Source organism: Microtus pennsylvanicus, chromosome 5 (genome assembly GCF_037038515.1).
Source record: "Microtus pennsylvanicus isolate mMicPen1 chromosome 5, mMicPen1.hap1, whole genome shotgun sequence".
Lineage (NCBI taxonomy): Eukaryota > Metazoa > Chordata > Mammalia > Rodentia > Cricetidae > Microtus > Microtus pennsylvanicus.
This window is the reverse complement of record NC_134583.1, coordinates 111264414-111278613: the sequence shown is the minus strand read 5'-3', so window position 1 is coordinate 111278613 and position 14200 is coordinate 111264414. Positions and strand designations below refer to the sequence as shown.

The following is a 14200-nucleotide window of genomic DNA, read 5'->3' as shown; positions in this document are numbered from 1 at the left end:
TACTGGCTTACTTTTAGTGAAATTCGATGCCTTGGGAATAAGCTACTATCTTCAAGCTCTGAGAAACAGCACAGACCTTTTCCCGTAACCAGGCTTCTTCAGCTCTGAAATCTTAAGCAAGTTACTTAAATTATCCAAGGCTCAGTTGGCGCATCTATAAAAGGAGTTAATAGTGTAACTTTTTATAGAGGAAGATTAAATGAGATAATGAATGAAACATGCTTTGTGTGGGGCCTGGCACACGGATGCCCACAGTAACTATCTATACTTATCATCACCTATAAAGTTGGTGAAATGAATTCCCATTATGGGCTCCAGAGAGTCTAATCAAATCACAGTGGTATGGGCTAAACTCTGGGCAACTGCAGATGTTAGTCATGGAGATTCTTACATTACAGTGCTTTCTTTTCTCATATGAATCCTTTGTAAAGCACATTTTGCTCTGGCAGTACCTCATTTGGACTAGCCTCATTCTAAGGGTGGAAGAGAAAAGAGGAGCCTCCCTACCAGGCAGCCGAGGCCTAAGTGCTGCTCTCCTGCTCCTGAGAACTTGGTCTACAGATGAAATCAGGTAGAAAGAGAAACCTCTCTGGGCCCTTCCTGTCAGTGCCCAAAGCTGTGACTGTCAGCTCAGCCTTCTGTTGCTGAAGGGAGCTTTGCAGTTAGTGCAAAAGAAGAAAAAGTACATACGCGTCTCTCATCCTGAGAGAGCCAGCATGAGCAAGCACAGTCCGTGACTCCTATGCCCCTGTGTAAATCTGGAAGAGCTCTTCTCTGCAGTTTGACATGAGTCCAGTCTCTAGATTATGAAAAATCAAACAAAGCTCTCAGTGCCTGAAACTAATTCCACAGCCTTTCTAAGCCGACTCTGGGGCAACAGCATGCTCTTACTTTATAGCCCCGGGAAAGCAAAGAACATGCAGACCGATGAAAGCAGCAATAGCAGGCTGAGCAGCTGTACCACAGACAGCTATGGCACGCTATGCAGGTCATGCTCTAAGGATGGTTTTCTTAGATATGCATCATCCACACTAACAGAATTGGACCAGGTAAGGCTTTGCAGGAAAAAAAAATAACCTATTTAGAGGATTATTTGAAAGCTAAGGTCAAGTTCTATTTCTTGGAAGCACATTAGATACAGAAGCATTAGTTTAAATGCTGGATAACATTTGACAGATTTTTTCTTAAAAACTGTAAGATTTTTCTTATATTTCTTAAACCCATACAGGACTGGGGAGATGCTTCAGTTGGCAAAATGCTTGTCGTGGCAATGTGAAGACTAAATTTGGTTCCCCAGAACCTATATCAAAACAAACAATCAAAACTAGCCAAGAGTGTTGGTGCCAGCCTGCAATCCTAGTTCCCGGGAGGCAGAGGCAGGAGGTTCCCACTGGCACTCACTGGACAGCTAGTATTGCTGAATTGAGACACTCTCTGTTCAGTAAGGAACACTTTCTCAAAAAAAATTGGAAAACAATAGAGGAAGACTCTCAAAACTGTCTTCTAGTGCACTCGTTCACACACACACACACACACACACACGCATACATACACATACACAGTAAAACTCAGACACATTGCAGTCGACTTTCCCCTACTCTATTCCCAATAAATGGATATTATTATTATTTTAAGTCACTTGTATGTATTCATTAAGGAGATACTATGTACTAGGAATTCACAGAAGTACTTTACTTATTACCTTATTTAAGCTACACAAAAGTCTAGACAGTAGACATTATTGTTATGTTCACTAATATGTAGCAAAACAATTGCTTAATGAAGGTAATACCCAACCAAAATCTAACCCCTTTTTTATGAAAGTATTAATCAACAGAGTGGGACTCAAACTTTAAAAGCTTAGAAAATTCTTTGTGCATATCTTATTGCCAAGTAATCTAAAATCAGATCAACTGGGTTCAGATTCTAGCTCTAATAATTGCCAGCAAGACCCAGTGAGATGGCTCAGTGTTTAAAGGCTCTATCTGTGCAATCCTATTGGCTTGAGTTCCATCCTTGGAACCCACATAAAGGTGGAATGTGAGAAGCAAGTCGAAAAAGTTGTCCTGTGTGTGCAATGGTATTCCTATCCGCACACACATCATGAACTCCAAGACACACAATAACATAAAATTTAAGGAATAATCACTAAGTAGTTTATTTAGGACAAGGGGTTCACCCCTTAAGTGAACATTCCTCATCTGTGACATGGTAACAAATAATTAAAAGGAGAAAGTTGAGCCTTGAGAGAGATAACAGGTATGGCATACTGAAAATAGTGCTGAGGGCATAGAAAGAAATGAACTCGGTAATTTTCTATTAAAGAAATAACTATTTTGTGTTTGTTTGTTTACTTGTTAATGTTCTAGAGGTGAAAGGCAGGTATAGCCTAAATGCATGTTGAATAAGCATTCTACTGCTGGTCGAACTTTCCGCCGAGTGATTACCATGAAAATTGCTTTTCTTTATTGCACATGGAGCCCAAGACTTTTGATCCACAATGTTCAAAAGCTCCTTTTCTTCAACTTCAAAGAGTAAGGAAAGGAATGGCTGTTGGTCAAGTACTGACATCTAAGGCGAACCCAGTAGCCTTTTCCAGAGGCTGGCTGACCTCTCGTGACATGTGTTGAGAGCTGCCCCCTTTGGCCCTGAGTATTGGCAGTGTGTATGTCAAGCCCCAGAACTGTCTAAGGACATGGGACCTGAGCAGTGGAGCAGGCTTACGATAAAATGTTTCTGTTAAATGAGCCAGATCCTTACTTTGTGATGTGATGGTCTGTAAAATTTCAATTTAGTTTGCTATTCATAATTTAAATCAGTTGGGGACACTGATAGAAGTTTAAATGTGACTACTGACCCCGTTTGAGTTTTCCAGTCAGCTTTAATATTTTCCAAGTGACAGTTCCTCAGCTAATGGAGTTACTAGTTTATCAGCAGGGCCTGGAACTGAGGCCTGACATTGCTGTGAGTCCATAAATGTCTCCAGACACGTTTCTGAAGATTATGAATAATGACAGTAAATAGGTTTCTGGGACATGTCTCCATTAATCATGGAGAAAATTTTCTTTATTAATATCCTGCAATTATCAAACTAATCGGAAGGAAATATCCAAGTAATTTCTCTAGAGATAACTTCAAGATGCATGTTAAATTTCCGAGTTTTTCCTTAAAAACATAACACTTGCTTTCTTGATATATGGGCAATAAGACTAGCTGGGGAAGAGATAAATTGCCTTCAAAATCAGATCCCATTTTGTCATAAATACAAGCTTTCACGTGCCTTTGGGTGAGTTGGAGGAATGGCTTTCACAGTGTTTTATCTTGGGGATCATAAATTATTTAAGTTAATGGATATCATAACATGTGTTTGAGATGGTCTTTATTATTAGATACACACATTGAAGAATATATTTTTATTCTTTGAAAACATCATAAAATTATTCAATATATATTAACCATATTCATCCACCATTACCTTCCTCCATCTCCCCTTTGTGCCGCCCTTCTCACCTCCCTTTCTGTGAAATGTCTCTCCTCAATTCCTCTTTTTTAGTATTACTAATAACCCCTGAGTCCAACTAGTACTACCAAACAAGGTGTGTGACCATCTACTGGGGCATGAGCACCTACCTGCAGTCCCAAAGGAGAGTGGCTCTGTCTCTTTCAGCAGCTATCAACAGCCAGTAGCTCCTTAGGTGGAATGTGGATGCAGGGCTCCCTTCCCTGTTCATGCTGGAATATCTACCACTTGATCTTGTGCAGGTAGTCACACCAACTCTGAGATGATGCGTGCACAGCCATGTTCTGTCCAGAAAATCATTAGCAGCTTAATTAACACTTAAATGTTAAAAAAATTATGCATTTTATGATTAATTATACCTACCAAGCTTTCTTGCAAGAAAATATGTCTCCACCTCTTAGTTATTGTGTTGCTCATGAAGGTAATGTTTTTATTCTGAACCATTACAAGAAAATTAATACCAATCAAAATGACCACTACACAGCAGTCTGTGGAATTTTTTATTCTAATACAGAATATAACACAATTCCTAGAAAAGTCACATCAATGGTTCAGTTCTAAAGTTAAACATAAGAACAAGATGATCTTCTTAAAACAAATATTAAGAGCCATTTGTTAAAAGGACTAATTTTATTACACATTTGGTGGAATAATGGGCACTTTTGAAAGGTTATACTAAAGAGGAAGTAGAAACTGGTCAGGAATGAGGCTGGAGGATGGCGCAATGAGGAAAATGTTGGTGCAGAAATATGAGGACCTGAGTTTGGATCCTCAGAACCATGTAAGAAGTCAAGCACAGCGATGAATGACTGTAACCCCAGTACTGGGAAGACAGAGGTAGATCTTGCTGGCTAGTCAGTGAAGCCAAGCCAGTGAGCTCCAGATTCAGTGAGAGACTGTCTCAAAAACAAGATGAAGAGTGACAGAGAAAAGCAGCCAATGTCATACTCCGGCGTCCACATGTTTATACATGTCCCCTCTCACACATGCACCTATATGTACACACACACGTGTGCACGTGCACACACACACTCAAAGAGAGAGGGGCAATGTACACACACACACAGAGACAGACAGACAGACAGACACAGAGAGAAAGAGACAGACAGAGAGAGAGAGAGAGAGAGAGAGAGAGAGAGAGAGAGATAGTCGGGACTGTCCAGTCATCAACAAAGTCATTTTCCTCTAGTATATCAAAGCTATTCTTATATGAAGTTGCTATAAGTCTATTCAGTGTCCAGGCTAAGGAGAAAACAAAAATAGACTAAGTTTTGGACATGATGTCGACTCAGATGGTCACCCCCAGTTGTCAACCTGCAGCTTTAGATCTGCAACTTCTATTGGTTTCCTAACTGGACATATCTAGGACTTGCTGTATGCCAGGCATTTTCTCAAGCACTTGATGAATAAATTTGATACCTTTGCAAAACAGCCACCTTGCAGATTCTATTACTGTAGTGATTCTCCAAGTTTGATGAAGAAATCAATACAGACACATTAGCTGAGTGGACTGAGCCCAGGGCAAGAAATGGTGCCTCTGAGATCCAGACTTGTGTAGCTGTGTAGTCTCTTCGTGTTTGATCCTTACTCTAGAGGGAACATGAACTTCCTCATGTTGACTGCCTGAGATGCAGAGAGGTACCCACTATTCAGAGTGCCCATCCCTCTTCCTTCACAATGCTTGCATAGCACTGGGGTTATCCCCGAGACAGAGCACTTCCGTGAAGCCCTGAATTCAGTTATTTCCCAACATTGAAACAGATCAGTTTGTATAAGCATTCATCCTTTTCCTTTGGGTTTCAGACTGAAAAAAAAAAATCTCCAAAGTAGAAACAGTTTCCCTTCTCAAACTGATCCATTCCCCTCAAACACATTTCTAACAGATTGTACTTAGAGTTATTTTTCTGAACAACCAATCAATTTTGTTACTCTGTCTCTCCCTGCTACCAATTTGAAATTGTTTCTGAGCACCTTCCTGGCAGAATTCAAGCTCTGGAAAGAATCTTCATGTCTATCTGTTATACCCACCCTCTCCCCATGCTGTGCCTCCATGGGGGGCCTCTCTGCTACAGCTTAGTCTTAGCTAAGCCAGGTGAGATGCTGGTCTTCTCTAGAAGGTCTGAATCAGATGTCTCCATAGTTAACATTTTCAGAGTCTTCTGAAATTGAATTTCTCAGTTTCTAAAATGTAAGCCCCTTGGGAGCTAAATGGGTCGCTGAGGATACCCGTGGTTGACTCCCAGTAAAGAAAGAGTGAATGAGTGAATGGCTGAATGAATGAATGAATGAATGAATGAGCGAATGAATGAGTGAAGAGATTAGGCTATTTGGAGAGTGGAGCAGAAATGCCTTCTTTCAGAATGCCCGCTGTGCCGCTATCCTTGTTTCTGAAAGTCAACCTTAACGGGGCTGTGTCCACTGTGATATTTCTGCAGACGAAAGGTTAAGGGAGAAAGTAGAAACAATCATTCTGTTTTCACAGAAATAATAGTGGGATTAAAGAAGCTCCAAGGGGAACCTGAGCAGAAGACTAAAATGCCTCTCACTGGAGGAGGCAAAGGGACCAGCCTCCTAAGAGCCAGCTGAGAGAGCTTAGATAAACCCACTGCCTCGATGCTTGCGTTTCTGTTCAGAGAATGAAGATGTGTAATTTTAAAACAAGACATGCGTGATTAAGGGTTCACATACCACACACATACACACACATGAATACATATACCCACATATATGTGCACATACACACACCTGTATGTAGAGGGCAGATTTTTAAGATTTATTACGTTTGTTTATTTATGTATGTCTGTGAGTGTGTGTGTGTGTGTGTGTGTGTGTGTGTGTGTGTGTACATATACATGTGCAGTTATCTGTGCCAGAAGCAGAAAGCAGCATGGAGCGATATTCTCTCCTACTCTCTGCCAAGCCCTCTCAGGCCCCGGCTCTTAAACCTAGCCTTGCATTGTAGCAAGCTATTACATTACTTCTATCTCTCCCTTCGGTCCAGAACTGGGGTGCAGGAGTGCCAGCTTGTGTGGGAGCTAGGATGCAAACTGCTGTTCTCCTGACTGCAGAGCACCTTTCCCTAACCTCCATGCCATCCATGTGGTCCCAGTGGGCAGGATTCTTAACCCCCAAGTTCTGAGCCTGCAATCTTAGTCCATCTTTTGTCTATGGCTATTCAGCTTTTTACTCTGCTATGTTTCGTTTTTTTTTTTTATTTTTCCCATTTGTATAAAAGAAAACTCCTGGGTGGTGAGATCTAAAGATAAAACTGAATTTCTAAATGTTTCTAAAATATTACCAAAATGTTTTGATATTTATTCAGGCTGTTAAAGTTTTGAATGTGACTTTTAGATATCTATATTAAAATGCTTCTTTCAACACTCTTGATCACATTCCCCAGATGAATTTTAAATAGCACTGTTTATCAAAAAGAGATATTTTTATCTCATTTTAGAACTCTAAATAATTTCTGTTGTTATTAATAGAAGTTAAGAGAATAAACTTTTGAGGCTTTCATTTAATAAATATGAGAAACACTACAAAACATTGAATTTTTCTTCATGATCTCTGCAGAAAAAAATAAAACTAAACTAAAAGATGATCCAATCTGCGATGGAAATTGAAACTGGCCACCTTGGGAACCCTGTGGAGTTTATGAGGAACTGCTTAAAGGCAGGCCGCAAGGACAAAAAACAAATAAGACACAGCTGCCCAGGCTTTTGTAGGCTTCAGAGTCCAGATACCTATCTGTGGTCCTCCCTCAGTCTTCCAATTTTCCAAATTCAGAAAGCCTAGCTGTGCATGATGTCCTCGGATGATGATGAGGAGGAGGAGGAAGATGAAGATGGTGGTAACAGTCCTGAATCTCACTAGACAGACAACCTCTCAAGATCCTGTTATAGGAGTTATGGCGTATATAAACACTTCGATCCACGTACAGAAGCAGGGGAATGATTTGGACTATTCCTAGATTTTTTTTCTTGAAACAAAACTAGAGTAAAATTAGGTACCACCGTCAATGACTAAAACCATTGTTTTGATCCTACTTTAGCAGTTGCCTTGGTGTAAGGCACAGTAGCAGTATTTCTGTCATTTAAGAAAAGTTATGTGGGTCTGGGTTACTTCACTCAATATGATGTTTTCTAGATCCATCCATTTGCCTGAAAACTTCCAGATGTAATTTTCTTCTGCTGTGTAGTATTCCATTGTGGGAATGCAACATATTTTCTTTATCCATTCTTTGCTCCAGGGGCATTTAGGTTGTTTCCAGGTTCTAGCTATGACAAACAATGTTGTTATGAACATAGTTGAACACATGTCTTTGTGGCACGATTGAACACCCTTTAGATATATACCCAAAAGTAGTATTGCTGTGTCTTGAGGAAGGTTGTTTCCTAATTTTCAGAGAAATTTCCATACTGATATCCAAAGGGGCTGCATTAGCTTGCACTCCCACCAGCAATGCAGGAGTGTGTTTCCTTTACCCCACATCCTCTCCAGCATAAATTGTCATCAGTGTTTTTGTTCTTGGCCATTCTCACAGGTGTAAAGTTATGAGGCTGGAGAAATGGCTCAGTAGGTAAAGTGCTTGCTGTGCAATCTTGAGGACCAGAGTTCAGATCCCTAGCACTCGCATAAGAAGTCTGGTGTGCGTAGTGGCCCATCCATAATTCCCACTTGGGAGGTGGAGACAGGGGATCCCCAGGCCTAGCCAACTAGCTAAACTAGTGGAATTGATGAGTTTCGGGCTCACAAGGCAGCTTGCCTCAGACAAAAAAAAAAAAAAAGAGAAAGGGATGATGTAAAATCGTACCAAACTCCGCTCTCCACATGTACATGAATGTATTCGTAACGAACTATAGAAATGATCCCTGAAAGTATAGTCTTACATGAATGTATTCGTGTACACATATATCAGTGCACACATGGAGCCACACACATGTGAATACACACACATACCCTATACATATATCTGTCGCTTTTTGCAGAAATTTGGCTTTATTTGTATATCATTTGAGTCTTTGCTGAATACAAGTAGGAGATACATAAAATCTTACCAAATCTACTACCTACAAATACAGTTGATTAAAACTCACATGAATAAGAACAAATATCATAAGGGAAAGCTTGGGGAGGTGGGACTTTTCTGTTTTCTGAGTATTCTAAGGCTTTTTATGTATGGAAATTTCTATTTCTGAACTAAGGTAATGAATGAATGTGCTACTAAATCATGATGGCATCAACCTCACCACTATAGCTTTGAAAAATTCTTATCAAAATGCAAACATTGACCTATTCTCAAGTGAAAAATTGAAATGAAATTATTTCAAGTACAGTTATAGATCCCCTAATAGGACACCAATGGAAAGATAATTATAAGTGTATCCTGAAAATGGTCCTTTGGTTCAGAGTGTTTGCACCAGGAGATGAGCTAGGTGTGTCAGGCAGGAAACCAAGCAGATGGATGGGAACTGGACTACAGAGTCTAGTCTGATGTGTATGGCACTGTGTGGAAACAAGTCAGGGAGGTTAAAACTGGACTCCAGGGGCTTTGAGGCTAAGGGTGTGTTGAAGAAGTCAAGAAACACGTTTGCTTTTAAAAATGTGCAAACAGTTTTGAGGAAGTCAGGAGAGGAAACAAAAGGCATGTGTGACTTCATGGCCCAGGAAAGGCAATTCTGTGAGGCTGGGTAGAGATTTTCCTGTCGATCTCAGGAGAGCAGAGATTTCCATCAGCTGTTGTGATCCTGTGCTGGCATACCCTTATGCCAGACTGGCAGTGACGGATGCCCTGTAACCACATCTCAGACTGGATGCAAGGCAGAAGAGCAGGGTCTTTGATGGATGGGCAGAGCATTGAGAGATGAAAAGTGGAAGAAATGATAGATGACAGGGAGACAGAATGAAAAAGTAAAGTGGAAAAAAAGAGTAAAAAAGCTATAAAAGATATAGGGAAAGGAAGTGGAAAGACACAAAAGAGAAGCGAATACAGTTCAAAGTTCTGCAGCAAGTGCTACAGAGATGGGAGCTGGCTCAGTAGCTAAGTGCTTGCTTGCCAGACAAGCTATAGGACCTGAGTTCCGTCCCAGACAGCCATGTAAAAAGTGGATGTGGTGGTACACCCCACACCTCGGTGCCAGTGCTGAGGGATTAGAGACAGGCAGGTCTCCTGACAGTCAGCCCAGCATAGTCAGTGAGCTCTGGGTTCAGGGAATGATCCTTCCTGAAGCAAAGTAGAGACTGAGGATGAAAACCATCACCAACTTCTGGCATGAACATGCTGGTATGCTCCTCTCTCTCTCTCTCTCTCTCTCTCTCTCTCTCTCTCTCTCTCTCTCTCTCTCCAAGGGGAGAGGAGAAATGAAGTAGTAAGGTGAAAAAGTAGTTGTCCTTCCCATCCCACTCCCCTCCTTTTCTTCATTTGCTCCCACCCAGCCTCTAGTTTGTCAATAGTGTCAAATGTGCCAAGGCCACAGTCTTAGTCCACAGAGCACCCACCATTAGCCATGAATATTACATTCACTTCATGATGTGGGAGTGTCATATATCAATCTGTGATTTCATTGGTTAATCAATAAAGAAACTGCTTGGCCTGATAGGTTAGAACATAGGTGGGTGGAATAAACAGAACAGAATGCTGGGAGGAAGAGGAAGTGAGGCAGACACCATGCTGCTACTCTCCAAGGCAGATGCGATGAAACAAGCCACCAAGTCAGACATGCAGAATCTTTCCCAGTAAGACTGGTGCTACACAGATTACTAAATATGGGTTAGGCAAGATGCGAGAATTAGCCATTAAGAGGCTAGAACTAATGGGCCAAGCAGTGTTTAAATGAATACAGTTTGTGTGTTGTTATTTTGGGTCATAAGCTAGCCAGGTGGCTGAAAGCCAGGTGGCAGGAACACAGCCAGCCACAGTTCCCACAACAACTTCAGATTCAATCTTTTCCTGGGATCTTCTGAAACAAGTTGGAAACATGAAGTGAACTGCTGGGTACCATTTAGTAGGAGTTGAGGTTTGATCTGATGCTCCTGAAAGCTAGAATAACAAGGTGGAGAACACGCCTCTCTAGCGTTACAGAGCTGCCACCTTATTTTAAAGGATGCATATAAGTTCTCTTTTTAATTTCATGTTGCTCAACCAAGCTATCAGAATAGCTTGCATATGCCTAGATCCATGGCTAGTTACAAAAATCGGGGATTCAGCCTTCTGTTTATGAATGGCGGAGGTTCTTAGAATTCATTTGCAAGAGTCAGTTATATGTAACTCCAAAACTATTTTCCCACAGAAAGAACATTTATTTATCATACTTAATCTCATATAAAGACAGGATATATTTGAAATAAAGAGTAAGAAGGAATGCTGGAATACCAAAAAAAAATCAACCAGAGAAATGTTAAAAAGTCATTTAATTAAAAGGTTGTTTCTACCAGACATGGTGGCATACACCTTTAATTCCAGCACCCAGCAGGCAGAGGCAGGTGTATCTCTATGAATCTGAGACCAGTCTGGTCTACATAGAAAGCTCTGGGACAACCAGGACTACATAGAGTGACCCTGACTTAAGAAAAATTGTGATTTGCAAAGTCTCACAAATTCTGTAGCAGCAGAAACTGTGGGTGTGGAACAGGACAAAGAAGAAACAATGAATTGCTGAATCCTCTCAACTCCTTGGGTTCTTGGGTACATCTTTAAGCATGGCTTTTCTTCTGCATCTCATGCTCTTTCGTTTGTGCCTCTCACAGCAAAATTCATTGTCACTTCTCACATAGAGATATTACTTTCAACATTCTAAAGCATGATGGCTATTTGGGGGTGAAGGCAAGGTGGTGGGGAGGGACGGTGGAACAAAATGTTGGAGGGGGTCATGAGTATATGTTGGGACACAGGTTGGCAGCAGACATTGGCCAAAATGGGTAAGCGTTGGTGGAAAGCACAGCAGAAGGAATGTTTAGGTCTAGAGGAGGGGAGGAAATGGGAACAGTCTCTTAGCTGTGAAAGTTGTACCCAAATCCTCATCAGGTGTTTCTGCAGAATGAAATTCTTACAAGCAGCACTATCATGGGTCTGTAAATGGCCAGTGGAAAATTTTTGCTCCCTGACTTTAGGAAGTTATCATCAGTATGTCCTCAGCTTCATCCAAGAGGATGAAGCTGGGGCTTGAGGGATGCCTGACTAATACTGTTATGATTCAGTTAGAAAATTTAGTCAGAAAAAGATCTAGCCTTCAAATGTTAATAGAGTCCAGAAGTTATTTCCTACCTCTTTTGTAAAAGGATCTACTCGGACTGGCCACAAAGGATATGTAGAGTAGCGTCACCGTTGTCCTGGAGAGTACCTGAGGAGTGTCAGAATGAAAAATGACTGCCCTGAAAAATGAGCAACCTCATAATAGCCCAGGTTTGAAAGCTCTGAGCAGCACACCGTTATCTCACAGGCACTGAACATAAATTAGGCAAACGGAATTCCCTCAAGTAGTCTTAACTTTTGTCACAGTTTAATTTTAAGCCCTGTTTTCTATATAATACTTTTAAGATCCTTAACATTTGAAATATAATTTCCTTGATAGACTTTATCTCTTTATGTAAGGCCTCGGAGGATGCTCATTTTTGAGACCCTCTCATGAGTAGCCCAGATAAAGTCTGACCTGTGGCTTCGGAACATGTGGTTCATCGTGATGGAGTTGAATGTTCTAAAATAATCACTCCTTAGATACATGTATGACAGCTAATTTTGACAAGAGAAGAATTAAATAAGCATCTCATTGGTCAACACCACCAGGACATGATTTCGATCAATAGTTGGCCTGTAAATAACCATATAGTCTTCTTCTATGTGTGAGCGTACTCGCTCGCGTGTGATGAGGTCATGCGGCATGGACTGTTGTAGAACTGACTTCTTCCCAGAACCATAACTCTGACGTCTTCCTCTACACGCAGCAGTCTGTGTCACGGTTCTAAAGTCCACATGGAATCCCATGTAAGTCAGCACTGTGGTGTGCACAGGGTCACACCATTGAATGCTGGATGTTTCTTCATTTCTTTTTTTGCCATTGTCAGAAACCTGAATAATAATCTAACTGATCAATCTCCAGTTATCAAGATAACTTCCTAAGAGTCTAGCTATCCAAGAAGTCTCTCTGAGCGGGATCTTATTATTCCTTCAGGCTTTTTTTCTGCCACTTTCTCCTTCGATCAGCAGTATGTGGAAATGCTTTATTTATTTTTTTAAGGGATTAAAAGCTGCTGCCAGGACAGCAAGGCTTTGTAATAGTCCTACAGAAGAATTGCTCTTAGGGAAATTATCCTTTGGTTTTCTGAACTAGTCCATTTGGTTCAGACAACTTTCAAAGTATTAGCCTTCATTTTACTATGTCAGATTAAACGTATTATTTTTTGTGTTCCAATAATTGTGAGGCAGATAACCCCATGACTTCCTACCATTCTCTATGGATGACTTAAGCTACTGTTCTTACATGTTGATCCCTCATGAACACGTTATTTGAAAGACTGTTCAAATAAATCAAATTTGTTGTATTTAACTGATATCAAAGGAGTAGCATTGTCAAACTCAATTATAATCATTTAATATGTTAAAAGTAATTTTCCTCCTTTTTTCAATCTCTGTAAAGACTGTATTCTAATTTGCTCTTTGTATGACTACAAATGCTTATTATCTTTTTAGAATACCTGCTACTATAAAGTATGGTAAACACACATGAATATTCAGAGACTACAGCCATTTGGATTTGAACTGAAAAGTCATTTTCAGGTCATGAGCCAGGCATAATATTCTACTAGTGGAAGAAATTGCTGTAACAAATCACTTTTGAGCCAAACCAATACACTTCTCATCATTTTGTTCAAGCTGTCGGGTTTCAGAGAACTCCTGACTTTGTGCTTTGAGATGCCTGGGGAAATAGCTGTAGAATGTTCTTTTTAAAAACTTCAATGCCATAATAGTCAATAGAAAAGCACAGAGAAGGGTTCTAAAGTAACATTAAAAATACATGCCTGAAAAGAGGTGAATGAGATCATCTGAGAGGCTGGGTGAATTAAAGGTCACTGTGTCTATAGTAAGGAGGCTGAATACCAATGTGCCTGTAGTTTACTCAAGATCTTGCATAGACTCTTGGGTAGCTTTTTGAGAAAAAAAAAACCACCCCTGTATCTTTTCCATTAACTAACTCAGAATATTCATTCCTTCAGAACCTCTGCATCATGCACTTGTAGAAAAACTGAGCTTACTTTCATTAAGTATCCATATTTTATGGTCACAGAGTAAAACCTCTAGAGGATTTTCTTGTGTTTAGCATACCTTGACATTCATTAAGGAAGAAAAGAAGGGGAGGGTGCTAACTAATTTTATGGATAATATCACTTAGTTAATAAGATCTGCATCTCAATATTAATTTTCTTGCATATCCATCTTCATTGAATTGTCTTAGTAAAAGTAAGTCAAGACTTTTGTTTTGTTTTGTTTTCTGAGATTGAGATTTGTAAAATTCCACAGAAAATTGACATCCATGGTAGACAAAAGTCAAGCGTAATAGGCACAACAGACGAGAGTAAAGCGTGTTCCTTCAAATGTCATTTTCTCCTGACCTCTGTGTTGGTCCCCTGCTGTGCCTGACACCTAAGAGGTCCCTGTGTGTCTTCCCATCCTTAGGTAGTTGTCAC

At 40.4% G+C, this 14200-nt stretch overlaps 1 protein-coding gene and 1 pseudogene across 2 annotated transcripts in view; one reads left to right on the top strand and one right to left on the bottom strand.

The window, feature by feature from the left end:
* Window positions 1-14200, top strand: part of Prkg1 (protein kinase cGMP-dependent 1) — a 1110483-nt gene that overhangs the window by 322567 nt on the left and 773716 nt on the right. The window lies entirely within an intron of this gene.
* Window positions 8339-8407, bottom strand: LOC142851494 (small nucleolar RNA U3; annotated as a pseudogene).